General features: G+C 49.9%; 1 protein-coding gene across 3 annotated transcripts in view; it reads right to left on the bottom strand.

Moving 5' to 3' along the window:
- Positions 1-15181, bottom strand: part of RGS6 (regulator of G protein signaling 6) — a 1543034-nt gene extending 1527853 nt beyond the window's left edge. The window contains exon 1 of one of the 3 annotated variants that reach the window (XM_069638605.1): positions 14339-15181. The gene's annotated coding sequence lies outside the window, so the exon portion shown is untranslated. Of the gene's footprint in view, positions 1-13987; positions 14214-14338 lie in introns of those variants that run through there. The other 2 variants (XM_069638608.1, XM_069638607.1) reach the window with 2 other exon arrangements.
- Positions 15182-19809: the final 4628 nt, after the last annotated feature.

The following is a 19809-nucleotide window of genomic DNA, read 5'->3' as shown; positions in this document are numbered from 1 at the left end:
TCCATACACAAGGAATGACCTAAAATCTCACCCATTGGTCCATGCACAAGGAATGCCCCATAATCTCAACCATTGGTCCATACACAAGGAATGCCTCATAATCACACCCATTGGTCCATACACAAGGAATGCCCCATAATCACACCCATTGGTCCATACACAAGGAATGACCTTAAATCTCACCCATTGGTTCATACACAAGGAATGCCGCATAATCTCACCCATTGGTCCATACACAAGGAATGACCTTAAATCTCACCCATTGGTTCATACACAAGGAATGCCGCATAATCTCACCCATTGGTCCATACACAAGGAATGACCCATAATCACACCCATTGGTCCATACACAAGGAATTCCCTAAAATCTCACCCATTGGTCCATATACAAGGAATGCCTCACACCCATTGGGTACATGCACAAGGAATGCCCTACAATCTCACCCACTGGTCCCTACACAAGGACCCCATAATCACACCCATTTGGTCCATACACAAGGAATGCCCCATAATCACCCCATTGGGTCCATACACAAGGAATGTGCTACAATCTCACCCATTGGTCCATACAAACGGAATGCCTCATAATCACGCCCAATGGGTCCACACACAAGGAATTCCCTATAATCTCACCCATTGGTCCATACACAAGGAATACCCCAGAATCACACCAATTGGGTCCATACACAAGGAATGCCCTACAATCTCACCCATTGGTCCATACACAAGCAATCAAGTAATGCCCCATATTCTCGCCCATTGTTCAATACACAAGGAATTCCCTACAGTCTCACCAACTGGTCCATACACAAGGAATGTCCCAAATCACACCTGTTTGTCCATACACAACGAATGCCCCATATACTCACCCATTGGTCCATATACAAGGAATGCCCTACAATATCACCCATTGGTCCATACACAAGGAATGCCCCATAATCACATCCATTGGTCCATACACAAGGAATGCCCTAAAATCTCACCCATTGGTTCATACACAAGGAATGCCCCATAATCACACCCATTGGGTCCATACACAATGAATGCCCTAAAATCTCACCCATTGGGTCCATACACAAGGAATGCCCCATAATCACATCCATTGGTCCATACACAAGGAATGCCCTAAAATCTCACCCATTGGGTCCATACACAAGGAATGCCCCATAATCACACCCATTGGGTCCATACACAAGGAATGCGCTACAATCTGTCACGACGCGTCCGTCCTGGAAACTGTGGAATCGATGGAGGAAACACTAACGGAACCATACACTGCAGTCTAGTGTCCGGACTGCCGTGCCACGCCCCCTGAGGCTCAACGTTATCTACGCACCGAACTGCTACGCCGGTACGTTGCAACCCTCAGTTTCCGCTTCGGGTTAACACGCTGAAGTTCCTTCCTTCGCGCTCCGTGTGAGTATTTCTCTGCCCTCCAGCTGTTTCCCCGCTGGGGTTCTGTCTCCCGCATTCCTCCGCCTTACCTTGCTTGCTTACCTTGTTTTGTCTTCCGTCCCCGCTCTATGCTTCTCTTCTCTGGTCCATGTACCACAACTCTCGTTTCCCGCTTCCCTTCGTCTACGAATCCTGCTTCCACTCAGCTGCATTCACTCACCTTCCGCCTTGTTGTGCCTGGATTTCGCTTCGCTTTGTTTGATTCTTGGAAGAGTATTTTGGGAATCACGTTCTACGCTCTCCTGCATTCCATCCCGCAGCAGTTAACCATCACGCCAGGGTTTTTTCCGGCATACGCCTTTTTCCCTGGAATTAGGGGCGGACTCCCTGAGGGTCGCACTGCCGAGCAATCTGCGAACTGGCAAGGTGGCCTCCAGACGAGTTCGTCCCAAAACCTACAAGGAGAGAGAAGAGGGAACTTGGAGAAATAGAAGGACGATATCTACTGAGAGCTCATCTGAGGAACAAGAAACAGGTGAGAAGGAAGAGAGGGAGGATCCTGGTATTAACCTTAACAAAGAACCCCCTAAATCTGAGAGATTGCAACGCCCAAGGATGGCCAGTTTGGAGCAATATCAGGAACTTGTCAATGCTATTCAGGGAATTACAGCCGAACTGCAGGCAGTAAAGGTCGATAATAATGCATTAAAGGCGGATAATGCTGCTCTACGCCTACAAGTTACACAAAGGGAGGAGGTACGAGATGACCTTCCTCCTATGCCCTTGCCATGTGGCAAGTACGAAGGAAATCCCAAAGGAATGAAAGAATTTCTTGATGCCTGTCGGGTTTACTTTACCTTTCGCCCTCGGATGTTTGTATCTGACAGAGCCAAAGTCGGTTTTCTTATCTCCAATCTAGGAGATAATGCCCTTGCTTGGGCAACTCCGTTGGTGACTAACGCCGACCCGATTCTAGCTGATTATGGAGCGAACTTCCCGTTCCAAGTACGAACTGATCATCGGAATCTTAGTGTACTCAAGAGTATGGAATGTAGAAATTCCCGCCATGCCAGGTGGGCATACTTCTTCGCTCAATATGATTTCGAACTAACTTACTTACCAGGAAAGGAGAATCACCTAGCGGATGCCCTTTCCCGAAGTTTTGGGGAAGAATCGGGTTCATACTCCAATCACGAACAGTTACTTCAAGGGAAGAAATTCATAGGAACAGTCAACACCTTTTTACAACAAGTGTTACAAGCCCAAACAAGATCCATAGTCACACGTTTTCCATCCTTAACCAAGAAGGGTGAATACTTGTTTAAAGACGACCAGCTGTTCTTACCAAATACCGGTCTACAGTCTCAAGCACTAGCCTGGTGTCACGATCTACCCACAGCAGGACATAAGGGTCGAGCAGCCACACTACACCTACTAAAGAGAAACTTTTGGTGGCTGACAATGGTCAAGGATGTCTATGCCTATGTATCTTCTTGTCCCACGTGTGCTCAAGGTAAATACAGCACGGCCAAACCACTGGGCCTTCTCCAACAGGATTCATTACCTGCGGGTCCCTGGCAGCATATATCCATGGATTTTATCGTGGACTTACCTCCTTCAGAAGAATTCACAGCCATCATGGTTGTAGTGGACTCATTTAGTAAACTTGCTCGTTTTTCCCCCCTCCAGGGTACTCCATCTGCTACTAAGACTGCAGAAGTATTTCTGAAAGACATAGTCAAACTACATGGTCTACCATATACAATAGTCTCGGATAGAGGGACTCAGTTCGCCTCAAAATTTTGGTCCTCGTTGTGTAAACAAGTACAGATCCAAAGGGCATTGTCTTCCGGATTCCATCCCGAGAGCAATGGACAAACCGAACGACTAAACGCTACCCTGGAACAATACCTCAGATGTTACTGCAACCAGACACAGGATAACTGGAGCCAACTTCTATCCATAGCCGAGTTCTCCTATAATAATACAGTACATTCGGCGATTGGTATGAGCCCTTTCAAATGTACTTATGGATACGAACCTCGACATATCCCACAGTCAGTGATTCCAACCACTAACATACCTACTGTAGACCAATTGTTGAATACTCTCAAACAAACCCACTTGAGAGCTCAGGAAACATTAACAGCTAGCCGTCAATCCTATAAGAAATGGGCCGACAGAAAGCGACGAGCAAATCCGATCTGGAAGCCTGGAGATAAGGTTTGGTTATCCACAAAATACTTACCAAGGCGTATACGTCCAGGAAAATTCACTCCAAGGTATATTGGCCCATACATCATTGAACAGCAGATCAATCCAGTAGCTTTTCGACTTAAGCTACCCTCTTTCTTACGAAGGATCCATCCAGTGTGTCACGTGTCCCTTCTCAAGGCTTACAAAAAAGATCCATATCAAAGACCGATCAAGAAATGCATCCCAAACTTAGAAGAAGATCCCGAATATGAAGTCTCTCAAATCTTGGACTCTCGTTACAGACACGGGGTTCTCCAGTACCTCATACTTTGGAAGGGATACCCTTGGACCGAAAGGTCCTGGGAACCTGCAAGAAACCTCAGTGCACCTCGACTACTACGTCTCTTCCATAGAAACCATCCAGGGAAACCCGGAGGAGTCCAGATAAGAAGAGGTTATACTGTCATGACGCATCCGTCCTGGAAACTGTGGAATCGATGGAGGAAACACTAACGGAACCATACACTGCGGTCTAGTGTCCGGACTGCCGTGCCACGCCCCCTGAGGCTCAACGCTATCTACGCACCGAACAGCTACGCCGGTGTGTTGCAACCCTCAGTTTCCGCTTCGGGTTAACACGCTGAAGTTCCTTCCTTCGCGCTCCGTGTGAGTATTTCTCTGCCCTCCAGCTGTTTCCCCGCTGGGGTTCTGTCTCCCGCATTCCTCCGCCTTACCTTGCTTGCTTACCTTGTTTTGTCTTCCGTCCCCGCTCTATGCTTCTCTTCTCTGGTCCATGTACCACAACTCTCGTTTCCCGCTTCCCTTTCGTGTACGAATCCTGCTTCCACTCAGCTGCATTCACTTACCTTCCGCCTTGTTGTGCCTGGATTTCGCTTCGCTTTGTTTGATTCTTGGTAGAGTCTTTTGGGAATCACGTTCTACGCTCTCCTGCATTCCATCCCGCAGCAGTTAACCATCACGCCAGGGTTTTTTCCGGCATACGCCTTTTTCCCTGGAATTAGGGGCGGACTCCCTGAGGTTCCCACTGCCGAGCAATCTGCGAACTGGCAAGGTGACCTCCAGACGAGTTCGTCCCAAAACCTACAAGGAGAGAGAAGAGGGAACTTGGAGAAATAGAAGGACGATATCTACTGAGAGCTCATCTGAGGAACAAGAAACAGGTGAGAAGGAAGATAGGGAGGATCCTGGTATTAACCTTAACAAAGAACCCCCTAAATCTGAGACAATCTCACCCATTGGTTCATACACAAGGAATGCCCCATAATCACACCCATGGGTCCATACACAATGAATGCCCTAAAATCTCACCCATTTATCCATACACAAGGAATGCCCTACAATCTCACCCATTGGTCCATACACAAGGAATGCCCTATAGTCTCACCTATTGGTCCATAAGGAATGCCCTATAGTCTCACCTATTGGTCCATACACAAGGAATGCCCTACAATATCACCCATTGGTCCCTACACAAGGAATGCCCTACAATATCTCCCATTGGTCCATGCACAAGGAATGCCCCACAATCACACCCATTGGTGCATACACAAGGAATGCCCCTAATCACACCCATTGGGTCCATCCACAAGAAATGCCCCATAGTCTCACCCATTGGTTCATACACAAAGAGTGCCCCATAATCACACCCATTGGGTCCATACACAACAATTGCCCTAAAATCTCACCCATTGATCCATAAACAAGGAATGCCCTACAATCTCACCCATTGGCCCATACACAAGGAATTCACCACAGTCTCACTTATTGGTCCATACACAAGGAATGCCCCATAATCACACCCACTGGGTCCATATGCAAGGAAAGCCCTACAATCTCACCCATTGGTCCATACACAAGGAATGCTCCATAGTCTCACCTATTGGTCCATACACAAGGAATGCCCTACAATATCTCCCATTGGTCCATGCACAAGGAATGCCCCATAATCACACCCATTGGTCCATACACAAGGAATGCCCCTAATCACACCCATTGGGTCCATACACAAGGAATGCCCCATAGACTCACCCATTGGTCCATACACAAGCAATGCCCCATAATCACACCCATTGGGTCCATACACAACGAATGCTCTAAAATCCCACCCATTGATCCATGCACAAGGAATGCCCTACAATCTCACCCATTGGTCCATACACAAGGAATTCCCCATAGTCTCACCCATTGGTCCATACACAAGGAATGCCCTACACTATTACCCATTGGTCCCTACACAAGGAATGCCCTACAATATCACCCATTGGTCCATACACAAGGCATGCCCCATTATCACATCCATTGGTCCGTACTCAAGGAATGCCCCATAATCACACCCATTGGGTCAATACACAAGGAATGCGCTGCAATCTCACCCATTGGGTCCATACACAATGAATGCCCTAAAATCTCACCCATTGATCCATACACAAGGAATGCCCTACAATCTCACCCATTGGTCCATACAAAAGAAATGCCCCATAGTCTCACCTATTGGTCCATACACAAGGAATGCCCTACACTATCACCCATTCGTCCCTACACAAGGAATACCCTACAATATCTCCCATTGGTCCATACACAAGGAATCCCCAATAATCACACCCATTGTTCCATACACAAGGAATGCCACATAGACTCACCCATTGGTCCATACACAAGCAATGCCCCATAATCACACCCATTGGGTCCATACACAACGAATGCCCTAAAATCTCACCCATTGATCCATACACAAGGAATGCCCTACAATCTCACCCATTGGTCCATACACAAGGAATTCCCCATAGTCTCATCTATTGGTCCATACACAAGGAATGCCCTACACTATCACCCATAGGTCCCTACACAAGGAATGCCCCATTATCACATCCATTGGGTCCATACACAACGAATGCCCTAAAATCTCACCCATTGATCCATACACAAGGAATGCCCTACAAGCTCACCCTTTGTTCCGTACACAAGGAATGCCCCTAATCACACCCATTGGGTCAAAACACAACGAATGCCCTAAAATCTCACCCATTGGTCCATACACAAGGAATGCCCCATAGACTCGCCCATTGGTCCATACATAAGGAATGCCCCATAGTCTCACCTATTCGTGCATACGCAAGGAATGCCCTACACTATCACCCATTGGTCCCTACAAAAGGAATACCCTACAATATCTCCCATTGGTCCATACACAAAGAATCCCCAATAATCACACCCATTGGTCCATACACAAGGAATGCCCCTAATCACACCCATTGGGTCCATAAACAAGGAATGCCCCATAGACTCACCCATTGGTCCATACACAAGCAATGCCCCATAATCACACCAATTGGGTCCATACACAACGAATGCCCTAAAATCTCACCCATTGATCCATACACAAGGAATGCCCTACAATCTCACCCATTGATCCATACACAAGGAATGCCCTACAATCTCACCCATTCGTCCATACACAAGGAATGCCCCATAGTCTCATCTATTGGTCCTTACACAAGGAATGCCCCATTATCACATCCATTGGGTCCATACACAACGAATGCCCTAAAATCTCACCCAGTGATCCATACACAAGGAATGCCCTACAATCTCACCCATTGTTCCGTACACAAGGAATGCCTCTAATCACACCCATTGGGTCCATACACAAGGAATGCCCCATAGACTCACCCATTGGTCCATACACAAGGAATGCCCCATTATCACATCCATTGGGTCCATACACAAGGAATGCCCTAAAATCTAATCCATTGTTCCGTACACAAGGAATGCCCCTAATCACACCCATTGGGTCCCTACACAAGGAATGCCCCATAGACTCGCCCATTGGTCCATACACAAGGAATGCCCCATAGACTCGCCCATTGGTCCATACACAAGGAATGCCCCATAGACTCGCCCATTGGTCCATACACAAGGAATGCCCCATAGTCTCACCTATTGGTCCATACACAAGGAATGCCCTACACTATCACCCATTGGTCCCTACACAAGGAATACCCCGCAATATCTCCCATTGGTCCATACACAAGGAATCACCAATAATCACACCCATTGGTCCATACACAAGGAATGCCCCTAATCACACCCATTGGGTCCATAAACAAGGAATGCCCCATAGACTCACCCATTGGTCCATACACAAGCAATGCCCCATTATCACATCCATTGGGTCCATACACAACGAATGCCCTAAAATCTCACCCCTTGATCCATACACAAGGAATGCCCTACAATCTCACCCATTGATCCATACACAAGGAATGCCCTACAATCTCACCCATTGGTCCATACACAAGGAATGCCCCATAGTCTCATCTATTGGTCCATACACAAGGAATGCCCCATTATCACATCCATTGGGACCATACACAACGAATGCCCTAAAATCTCACCCATTGATCCATACACAAGGAATGCCCTACAATCTCACCCATTGTTCCGTACACAAGGAATGCCCCTAATCACACCCATTGGGTCCATACACAAGGAATGCCCCATAGACTCGCCCATTGGTCCATACACAAGGAATGCCCCATTATCACATCCATTGGGTCCATACACAAGGAATGCCCTATAATCTCACCCATTGTTCCGTACACAAGGAATGCCCCTAATCACACCCATTGGGTCCATACACAAGGAATGTCCCATAGACTCGCCCATTGGTCCATACACAAGGAATGCCCCTTAGACTCGCCCATTGGTCCATACAGAAGGAATGCCCCATAGACTCGACCATTGGTCCATACACAAGGAATGCCCCATAGACTCGCCCATTGGTCCATACACAAGGATTGCCCCATAGACTCGCCCATTGGTCCATACACAATGAATGCCCCATAATCTCATCTTTTGACTATCTACAGTCTGTCAAAAGAATTACTCCCACCCTCATCCCTTTGTATGCACACAAAAACAACCACATTATTCCTGCCCACGCACAAGCACACAACTCGGCACAAATAATGCTATATCCTCCTGATCTATGCACGTAGACAAGAAATTCTCCAGTTCTTATTCACTGTGGAGGTGCACAAGGAATGCTCCGATTCTCACCCTAAGTGCTGGAGCGCACAGGAGACACGGAATGCCCCGTTCTCATCCTAAGTGCTGGAGCGCACCTGAGACACGGAATGCCCCGTTCTCACCCTAAGTGCTGGAGCGCACAGGAGACACGGAATGCCCCGTTCTCACCCTAAGTGCTGGAGCGCACAGGAGACACGGAATGCCCCGTTCTCATCCTATGTGCGAGTACACGCTGTACGCATGACTTGGTTCCCCTCATCCCTTCCAGTGTGTACACAAGCGATCACCCTATATACACAGAATACATGTAACTTCGTTTCTCTCGTCCCTCTGGGCGTGTACACAAGAGATCATAGAGCGTGTACACAAGAGATAATCCTATGTGTACACGTGACTTAGTTTCTCCCGTCTCTTTCAGTGTGTAGACAAGAGCTCATCCTACAGTTTCTCTCGTCCCTTTCAATGTGTAGACAAGAGCTCATCCTATAGTTTCTCTCGTCCCTTTCAATGTGTAGACAAGAGCTCATCCTATAGTTTCTCTCGTCCCTTTCAGTGTGTAGACAAGAGCTCATCCTATAGTTTCTCTCGTCCCTTTCAGTGTGTAGACAAGAGCTCATCCTATAGTTTCTCTCGTCTCTTTCAGTGTGTAGACAAGAGCTCATCCTATAGTTTCTCTCGTCCCTTTCAATGTGTAGACAAGAGCTCATCCTATAGTTTCTCTCGTCCCTTTCAGTGTGTACACAAGAGCTCATCCTATAGTTTCTCTCGTCCCTTTCAGTGTGTACACAAGAGCTCATCCTATAGTTTCTCTTGTCCCTTTGAGCGTGTTCACAAGAACTACATATTTTCATCGCACATGCATGATAGACAAGTTTTTAGCGCACTAATTCCCCACGGGGTCTCAGTGTGTACACGCCAATAAGCACAACAAATGCCGCTTCTGTCTGGCCTGTGCGAGTACGCACGGAATGCCCCCACTCGCCCCCCAGTGCCCCACCCATGCGCGTACAGAACAAATACCTTAAGTCTCATTCTCTGTGGGTCTGTGCACCCGTCCAGTGGGAGCTATGGTCATCCCTGCCTGTACACTCTCTTCACATAAGAAATGGCAGAAGCCCCGGTCTGTGTACCCGCCCAAGGGGAGCTGTGTTTCATCCCTGTCTGTACACTCTCTTCACATAAGAAATGGCAGAAGCCCCGGTCTGTGCACCCGTCCAATGGGAGCTGTGTTCATCCCTGTCTGTACACTCTCTTCACATAAGAAATGGCAGAAGCCCCGGTCTGTACACCCGCCCAAGGGGAGCTGTGTTTCATCCCTGTCTGTACACTCTCTTCACATAAGAAATGGCAGAAGCCCCGGTCTGTGCACCCGTCCAATGGGAGCTGTGTTTCATCCCTGTCTGTACACTCTCTTCACATAAGAAATGGCAGAAGCCCCGGTCTGTGTACCCGCCCAAGGGGAGCTATGGTCATCCCTGCCTGTACACTCTCTTCACATAAGAAATGGCAGAAGCCCCGGTCTGTGTACCCGCCCAAGGGGAGCTGTGTTCATCCCGGTCTGTACACTCTCTTCACATAAGAAATGTCAGAAGCCCAGGTCTGTGTACCCGTCCAACGGGAGCTATGGTTCATCCCTGTCTGTATACTCTCTTCACGGGAGCTATGTTTCATCCCTGTCTGTATACTCTCTTCACATAAGAAATGGCAGAAGCCCCGGTCTGTGTACCCGCCCAATGGGAGCTATGGTCATCCCTGCCTGTACACTCTCTTCACATAAGAAATGGCAGAAGCCCCGGTCTGTGTACCCGCCCAAGGGGAGCTGTGTTCACCCCTGTCTGTACACTCTCTTCACATAAGAAATGGCAGAAGCCCCGGTCTGTGTACCCGCCCAAGGGGAGCTATGGTCATCCCTGCCTGTACACTCTCTTCACATAAGAAATGGCAGAAGCCCCGGTCTGTGTACCCGCCCAAGGGGAGCTGTGTTCATCCCTGTCTGTACACTCTCTTCACATAAGAAATGTCAGAAGCCCAGGTCTGTGTACCCGTCCAACGGGAGCTATGTTTCATCCCTGTCTGTATACTCTCTTCACATAAGAAAGAGCCCTGGTCTGTGCGTGTACACTCTAGACTCGGGCATTGTCACCAAATACCTCATTCTCTCCTGCCCACACACACATGTGCAGGATACTCGTCATTAGCAAAAACCTTTCACAGCAAACACCGTGGGGGTCATTATAAGTTTGCCTGTCCAGAATTAATGTATTGGTAATTCTGTTTATCGGCACGTTTCCTGACCGGCACCCCACCGGCAAAAAACAGCCAGTATTACTGGAAATCCCCTATGGAGTCCTATGGAATGGGGAGAACCTGGCCTTACTAGCACTTGGAATCCGCCGGTAATTCTGGCAGACCGAGTGCCGGTGACAGTAATTTAGTTTGGTGGTATGCCGCCGGATTTACCGGCAGGATACCACCAAACATGTAATAACGCCTTGACTTCCAGAACACACCCAACCCCCAACTCTGTGCGTGTACGCCAGTCTCTAAAAATATCCTACCGCCCCCCTTGTCCCCTCCCCATGGGGTCTGCCATCCAATCAGACATCAGGAATTCCCCGCCGCGTGCAGTAACTGGATGATAGCTGCCAAGCGGTCCCGGCTCATTCATGGCTGAGCAGGGAGGAGGGGTGCAGTTGGGGATTTAATGAGGGTAGGGCTTCCCACCACCAGTGCATGGGTGAAACCGTGCGTGAAAACCAGCCGTGACAGTCCGTTTTACATTATGTTACAATTTCATTTACATAGAGATCACTTCAGTCTTGTACAAACATCATCAAATGGGAGGGGTCACAGGGGGGCGGGGGGTGCTTGCGGGCAATCCTCCACACGCAGCCAGACTCAATTAAACCCAGCCCTCCGGACAATGGCGCGTCCCCACTGCTTCGCTCCAGCTCCCAACCCAGGCACACTGCGAATGATGGACAAGTGCGCATTGAGTGGCTGGCAGTGCCTAGAGGCCATTCGGTGTGCGCTATGATAGCACAAGCAAGGATTAGTGCCACCCATGGATACAGGATAGCAATGGGTGCCTAGGTGACTCCATGTCACTAGGCAACCATTGTCCGATGCTTTCTTTTCTATAAATCACAAGTTAGCTGGAGCATGTGTCTAACTTCTTCAAGTGCGGTAACCAAGGCAACTCCCAGAATGTATCTGTTTGTTAAATTAAAGCCCATTCCTAATTCAAGGTCCCCTACGCTGTCTAAAAGGCATGATGAGTTAATGCGCCTGCTGCAAGGATTGGCATGAAATCTGCATGCCTCTGCGTTAAATAGCTTAATTGAGATAGCTCAATGGTTTGAGTTGTACTGCAGACGAAATCCCCTCTGCGCACCTACCGGTCGCCGATTTGAATACTGCTTTCCTGTCATAGCTTAGTGGGTTACGCTGCTGCGTTTTTGTATACAACCTGCAAGCTACGGATTCAAGCCTTTGCTTGTGGGATAGTTCAGTATGTTGGGCGGCTGCAGCTGATATGTGTGGGCAGCCTACAAGACAACGGATGGAATCTAGCTTAGGTAAGATAGCTCAAGAAATCAAGCTGCTGTGGTACACGAGCAAACTGTGAGTCAAAGGTGTGTATCCTCCTAGTAGCATCCCATCCCTGCCCCCTGCCTCAATGAGTATGGCATGTGAATGAATGCACCAGCATTACAAGTGCAATCTACAAGTGACACGGTTTAGTGATAGCTTAGTGGGTTACTGCTGCAATCAACCTGCAGGTCATGCTTGCTGAGCCAGCACATGGGTTGAGCTGCTGCTGCTGAGCTCTGCGGGCAACTTGCAGGCACAGGTCAAAAGCCTGCTCCGTGGAAATAGATCAGTTGATTAAGCTCATGCGACCCACAGGCCACCTGCGCGTCAGTCGGCTCAGTCAGGCGTGTAGGTGTGTGCAGGGCAATGCCAGAAGAGCAGTGCGGGCCAGGTTTTTGTTGGTCAACGTGGGCCAGGTTGCTGAGCTACTTCACGGTGCAGCTAGAAGCTTTGTCCAATGTTACGGATCAAATATGCTTTAAAATACACATGGCGCTACACATTTTGCCCCCATACTCCCATCGGGGACTACCACAAAAAAGGAGCAAACATTATTGGCCGTGGGACACGTTTTCACATCAGTCCAAACCAATTTCAGGCCCCAGTCGGACCCTAAGTTAAATCCTTATTTTTAAGAGAGCTCAGCCTTTTCTCGTGTTGAGATTCGTACACAAGCTGCTTGGTAGGGGGTCAAATCCCAGAGGAGTCCATTCGCCCTTTCGTCCTTCCGAGGTCGCTAGAGAGGGAAGCGTGGAGTGAAAGTTAAAAACACGTGGGACAGAATTTTTACCCCCGTGCATGTGCAATTTTGCACTAGAGCAAACATGTCTCTAGAGCAAACAAGTATTCGTGCAATGCATGTTTGCACCAGGGCAAAGTTTGTCCACGATCTAACAAGCAATGCTGTTGCACTAGTGAAAAAAATGTATTATTTCAGTGCCTTCTTGCACCAGGACAAAGCTTGGAGTCGTATTAGCACTAGAGCAAACATGTCTCTAGAGCAAACAAGTATTCGTGCAATGCATGTTTGCACCAGGGCAACGTTTGTCCACGATCTAACAAGCAATGCTGTTGCACTAGTGAAAAAAATGTATTATTTCAGTGCCTTCTTGCACCAGGACAAAGCTTGGAGTCGTATTAGCACTAGAGCAAACTTTGGCGTGCTGCACAATGCTTTGAAAGAATCCTTTATTGGCAGCCGGCTAATTTTTGACCTAGTGCTAATATTGTGCAAAACTGCACTTCCACCAGTGCAGCACTTCTGTAATGTGGGTTTGAGAATCACAGCAACACGAGGCTGTAATCGCGCGAGAGAGTGTTGCCTATACACAGTGCATTCTCACAGGGAGAGCAGCCCACGATCACTCGGGGTTGGTGGGGTTGGGGCTGTCAGGACCAGAGTTTCATATTTCCGAGGAGTTGGGTAGTAATAACACACATGCTTCAATAGTGAGCTAGCTCAGTGGGTTCAGGACCCACTGCAGAGACGTGGCTGTAGACTGGAAGTCAAAGGTACGAACCCCAATACACAAGACTCAGCCTCTCATCATTGTGAAGAAGCTAAAATGAGGACCATTCAGTCCGACTATTATTCAAGCGCCAAAGGTCCTCTCAGTATGTCCGCTGAGCAATACAAATGCCGATTACAACAATAACGCCTTGACAATAACGCCCAGATACCGCCCACTCGGCTACTCGTCGGTACTTTTCGTCAAAACGTTACCAATCTGTGCCCAGCTAGTTCCAGTCTTACCATTCAATTTGGATGCCCCTCAAGCCCTGGCCGTCAGCCCCCAAGGTTTTCTAAGGGGTTTGGGGTCACAGTAACCCCGCCCCGATGCTACTCATCCGGTCCGGGGCTGGATTAAGTTCAAGGGAAACTCCGCCAATCTCCTGGCGGTGTTGCCATCCGGAGAGAGGCTGATGGATGCGCGCGCCGGGTCCCTTCCTCTCTTCTCTTTGCAGACTCCAGAGGCAAATATCCCGGCCAGCTGGGTCTTCCCGTCACACATAACGCAGCCTGGCCAATCCCTGGCTGCAGAAAAAAAGATATTACAAAAAAAGCCTCTCCTCGTCGCAGTGTTTCAGGACCAAGTGGAATTACCTTAGCAACCGGAGGCGCGCCCGTCTCCCGCAGCTGCTTCTCCTTGGAGACGAGGAAGCGGGCTAGATCATCTCACCCAGGCGGGTGCCAGGCTCCGGGGGTCCCTGCCTGCTCCGAGCCCAGGGCTGGGGGACAGGGGGGGCGCAGTCAGAGGGAAGGGGAGGCGGTCTGACGGTGGTGATGCTGGCGCCCGGGCATGGTGTGCGTTCGGCAGCGACTTCAGGGGAATGCGGTGCTGCCAGCTATCCGCGCGCCACACGGGGGTCTGTGCAGGGGGAGCACAGCTGTGGCAGAAGCGCAGTGGTGGCGGAGGACGCAACAGCTCGAAAGAGAGGCAGCCAGCTCAGTAGAGGGGGGGCAAGCTCGCACGGGGGAGGGGCACCATCCTAGGGGAAGGGGGAAAGAGCCCCAGAGAGAGGGAGCACGAGCCCAAGGAAGAGGAGGCAAGAAATCAGGAGAGTGATATCAAGCGCCGCGACGCCCCAAACGGGAGCTACAGACGCAGGTGTTCCAGGTAGAGAGTCAAGAGCAGAGGTGGGGGCAGAAGCCCAGCAGGCGGCAAGAGCTGCGGAGAGAGTGGGAGGGTCAAGAACACAGGACGAGGAGTGGAGGGACAGCCGAGGAGGTGGCACTAGTTCTTGGGGGCGGGGAGGGGAGAATAAAAGCGGATAAGAAAAGGCTCTAGAAGAAACAGCAAGACTCCAAAGGGAGACGCACCAGCTCCAGAGAGAGAGAGGGGGGGAGCAATGGACCGGGGAAGAGGGCAGCCGGGCACTGCCGCTGTTGCTGTGGATGTCAAGCAAGTGGTCTATCTGTGCAGGCGGGATCGGCGGCAGCAGCGCCCGCTGACGCGCGCAGAGAGGATTTACACCCTCCGCCCCCCCTCCTTGCCTGCACCTGAGGCCACGCCCTCGCGCCCGCCCACACGGGCAGGACCGTGCCCACGCGGCGGGAGGCGGGTGGCTAGCTGCACCGCTGGCCACATCCATTGCGGGCGATTTACAACCCCTATTGCCTCTCCTCTCCTGAGGCCCCGCCCACGCGCCAGCGCACACGGCGGGACCACGCCCCCGCGGAGACGAGGTGAGTGAAGGGCTACCTGCACCGCCGGCCACATCCATTGCCAACGATGTACAACCGACCTTCTCTCGCCTCACCTGCGCCTGAGGCCCCAACCACACGGGACCACGCCCCCGCGGAATCAAGAGCTGAAGTGCCACCTGCTACCACTATCGCAGGCTCACGGAGCAGTGTCTGTGTACTGCTGAGACATGGCAATCTTCTAACAATGTAATATATGCATATATCATGTATGTTGGGGTCCTGCCCCGGTCCCTACACGTGTCGGGTGCACTCACGCCTCGGACATATGAGTTGGGGTCACCCCACCCGCTCCAGGTCACTGGTGTGATCCACGTGGCTGGGGGCACCCAGCACACAGCGGCCCCCGCTCTGGGGGCACCCAGGCCGGGATCGCCAATGCAGCCATGATCACATGGCGGCGGTAGACTTCAGGGACGGTGTTGCCCAGCAGGGGCACCGTCCTCATGCTGGGCCCCCAATCTTGGGCCCACCGCATGCGGTGTGGCACCAGCATGGTGCAGAAAGAACGACACCGGAGTCCTTTGTTACGAGCCGGAAACGGCTCGTCTCTTTTATTAAATTGGTCACGTGGCTACTGCCACGTGACCCATTACAACATCCTGGGAGCTACCATGCTCCCAGGAGGGGTGCCATGCAACACTGTATGCATATGCTGTTCTCTACAGACTGCCAATTGTTTATTGAAATTCAAATTGTAGATCCTACCACACTTTTCAACCAGTTGAGTCTCCAAGGAGGGCGGGTGAAGTTTTTGAGTGTGATCACATTAAAGTTATTGAGGTGAAATAATTTTTGAGGTGATCCAAGTTTGCTGGAAGGAAGAGTGATCCCACTGAACCTTATCAAAACATTGAGCGTTTCTGGGAGGGTGGAATTAGTCGAACCAGGTTGAGTTGGCAGGTATGCATTGGTATAAGGTATTCCTGGAAAAGCTGGCCATCTCTCAGCTAAACCTTCATTCCAATTCTGTTGGCTCTCTCCATGACCACCAATCTGGCTTCAGAGCTGCCAGAAGCATGGAAACTGCTCTCCTGAACATCCGTGAAGATCTGCTCTCCAACCTTGACCTCTGTCCTTATCCTACTTGATCTCTCCTCTGCCTTCAACACAGTCAACCACACCACCCTGTTCAACCGTCTCTGTGACAACCTTGGTATCATTGATCAGGCTCTGGCCTGGCTGACCCTTATCCTCTCTGATCGACCCTCCCAGGTACAACTTGGGTCCTTCCTATCCTCTATCTACCTCTCTACCTGTGGTGTTCCCCCAGGGGTGTAACCTCTTGTCCTGGCTTTTCAACCAATACATGGCAGCTCTCGCCTACTGCATTTCCATTTTCGTCTCAAACTTCCAGTGCTATGCTGATGACACTCAACTCATTTTCAAGCTGCCCTCGGCCACCTCCTCTCCCTCCCTCATTTCTGATTGCCTAATTGCCATTAAAAATTGGTATACTGCCAACGATCTTTGTCTAAACGCCAACAAGACTGAGATCCTCCTCATCGGTACTCCTTCACCATCCTTTCTTCTTACACTCTGGCCGGCCTCCCTTGGCCCTCCTCCTACCCCCACCCGTGAGGCCAAGAACCTCAGGGTCATCTCTGAATCTACACTTTCCTTCTCCGCACGCATTTCTGACATCTCTAAAAAGTTAGACTTCTTACTCCACCTCCTCAGAGGTACTCTGCCTTTCCTCTCCTTCCCCCAGAAGCTCACTGTCTCTCAAGCTCTGGTTCTCTCCAGCTTGGAGTACTGTAACAGCCTCTTTCTAAATCTACCTGCCTCCACTCTCCGCCCTCTACAACTAATCCAGAACAGGACTGCCAGACTTGTCCTTGGCCTCAAGCCCCAGGATCGTATCTCTCCAGCTCTGAAATCCCTTCATTGGCTCCCAGTGGATGCAAGGATTACATTTAAAACCCTCTGCATTGTCCACAAGGCTTTCTGGGGCCTGGGTCCAAAATACCTTCAACTATCCCTCCCTAAATACCTCCACTCTCGAGCCCTTCGCTCCTCTACCTATAACTCCCTCAGGGTCAGTCGTTTTTCAAAGAAAGAAGCTGGGGGCAGATCTCTGTCTTCGGCTGGGGCCTCCCTCTGGAACAGCCTACCGGCCACCTTGAAACTTGAGGAGAACCATCTCCAGTTCCGGAAGCACCTCAAGACCTTCCTCTTCGCTTCCGCCTTTGCCCCTCTTCTCCCCTCTGACCTGTTTTTCTCTCTTGGCACTGTGGACCTGGACACCCTCTGTCCTTCGGACCCAGGTTCCTGCTCACCCGGCCTCCCTCCTGCACTGCCTCTGGGCCACCCCTTGCACTGGGTTCTGTATCTGTACCCATACAGTCCCCCACTCTTCCTCTGCACTTATCAGATATACCCTATCTGACAAATCGTGCACTTGCCACTTGCTGGCTGCACTACCACTTTTTCATTGTCTGTATTTATTCATTTATTTAACTTATTCTTTTCTCTCCTCTGTTCTGCACTTTCCACTTCTCCCCCTTCCACGCACTTTCCCCCTTTTCCCTTGTCCATGCACTTGCGCGTTCTTAATTTCACTGGGCCTAGTAAGATTGTTGTTTTTATTTTTTGTTCTCCCTTGTTCCCCTCCCTTTGCTTGGTTGCGCTCTGAAACACTTGTGTACGAGCGCAATATAAATAAAATATCATATCATATAATGCCCTACTTCCATGGGTATCCAGAAAGTTATGTAAGTACGTTTTAAAAATGGAAAATGTGATTTTCTACTGTTGAGGAGTACCCCCAGGTATGCCAGAGGGACACTGGAAGTCTGCGGACTTGGAGCGCCTAACTTCCTCCCCCAGGATACACAGAGGAGTCAGTCAAGGGCAAGTTCAAACTGCGGTTTATAACAGGCAAAACCAACAGGGCTCAGCACAGGAACAGAGGACATCCATGCACATCTCGCTCTTCCTCAGCTTGCAGGCCGGTTTTACTATCCAATGTCGTAAGCATTGCATCACAACCTGAGCCCCTCTCCAGAAAACATATCGGGCCAAGGGAATGGGTATTGAGTATTCTAATGGGCGTCGCATGTCAGGTGGCTGGCCTGTTGCGTCCCAAAGTTACTAACTATAACATTGTTGCAATGTTGTTGACTTATCTTTGGTTCGTGCCCATTGTGACCCACCCCTAGGGTACTAAACTGTGATTGGCTAGAGCTAATGTCCCCAGGCCCGGGATCTGCATAGATTCTCAGCTCGCTGTGTACCTCTTCAGGGTAATAAGAATGACTATATGTCTGCATTGTTTACCTTAGCTTATGAGAATGGAAATGATTGACCTGATCCGAGCGAGAAGAGTATCTTCTTAGTGGATTGAAGTATATGACAAAGCCTAAGTGACCAATCACCCCTTCGTTAATGCAACAAACGGGGTAGTAATCCCCAGGCCCTGCCCAGATAGAAGGGGAAAACCGGAGCGGCAAAAAAAAAACTCAAGCAATGCAGCAGTCCATGTTGTGAAGAAACTGAAAGTCCAGCCAGAATGTAGAATCCAGAAATGTTGTACTGTACCAGCGTGGGAATCCACAGGGAGAACAAAGTGAACTCAGGGAAACAGAGAGGAGTAAGAAGATGAGAACCAGGGAATGGACACATAAACCACAGAGAGAGAATAGACTCCCAGGAGGAAAAAGTAAGAAAACTGAGAGAAAGGCAAGCGAGGAGAAGGACCTTTACTCAAACAAGCAAGGGCAATGTTGATAGAGCCAGAACACAGAATGTGTGAATGGCTGTGAGAAGGGAGGAGCCTGACCCAGCGAAGCCAAGCACTGAGCGCCATAGGAACCAGAACCCAGGTAAGTGAATGGCTGCGAGAAGGGAGAAGCCCGACTGAGTGAAGCAGTAGGGATAGCAGCACAGACACGGGCAGCAAGAGGGGAGGAGTCCGACCAGCGTACCGGAACAAAAGAATGCCGGAATCCCTGGAACTCAAGAAAGTAAACCTGTCCGGAGGACGCAACAGGCTAGAAGGAAACAGAAGAACACAGGGGGTTGTGGCAAGGGCAAAGTGTGGCAAGGGCAAAAAGCACAAAGCAACGCAGCGGGCTGAGTTGCCCGCAAGCTGAAGTAGTCTCAGCTAGGCATTCCGTTGCCTCGGCAACAAGCAACGGCAGCCATCTTTGGAAAAGCTGAAAGGCGGCAAGGTATTCCGAAAGTCCCATTTAGGTACTGCCAGCTTGAAGGAGCGAAGATGCCCGTATGGTGTCTGCGCCTCAAGAGCTGCCAGACTGACCAGGAACTGGGGAGAGTCCTAACAATACTTGTTTCTGGGAGCATAAGACCAGCTCTCCTTTCCCACTGCTGATCACTGTCTATTGTCTGCTTCGGCCACGTCGTGTGTT

Source organism: Ambystoma mexicanum, chromosome 14, assembly GCF_040938575.1.
Source record: "Ambystoma mexicanum isolate Mex_15411 chromosome 14, UKY_AmexF1_1, whole genome shotgun sequence".
Taxonomy (NCBI): domain Eukaryota; kingdom Metazoa; phylum Chordata; class Amphibia; order Caudata; family Ambystomatidae; genus Ambystoma; species Ambystoma mexicanum.
The sequence above is the reverse complement of the archived record's forward strand: the minus strand, read 5'-3'. Positions and strand labels throughout refer to the sequence as shown.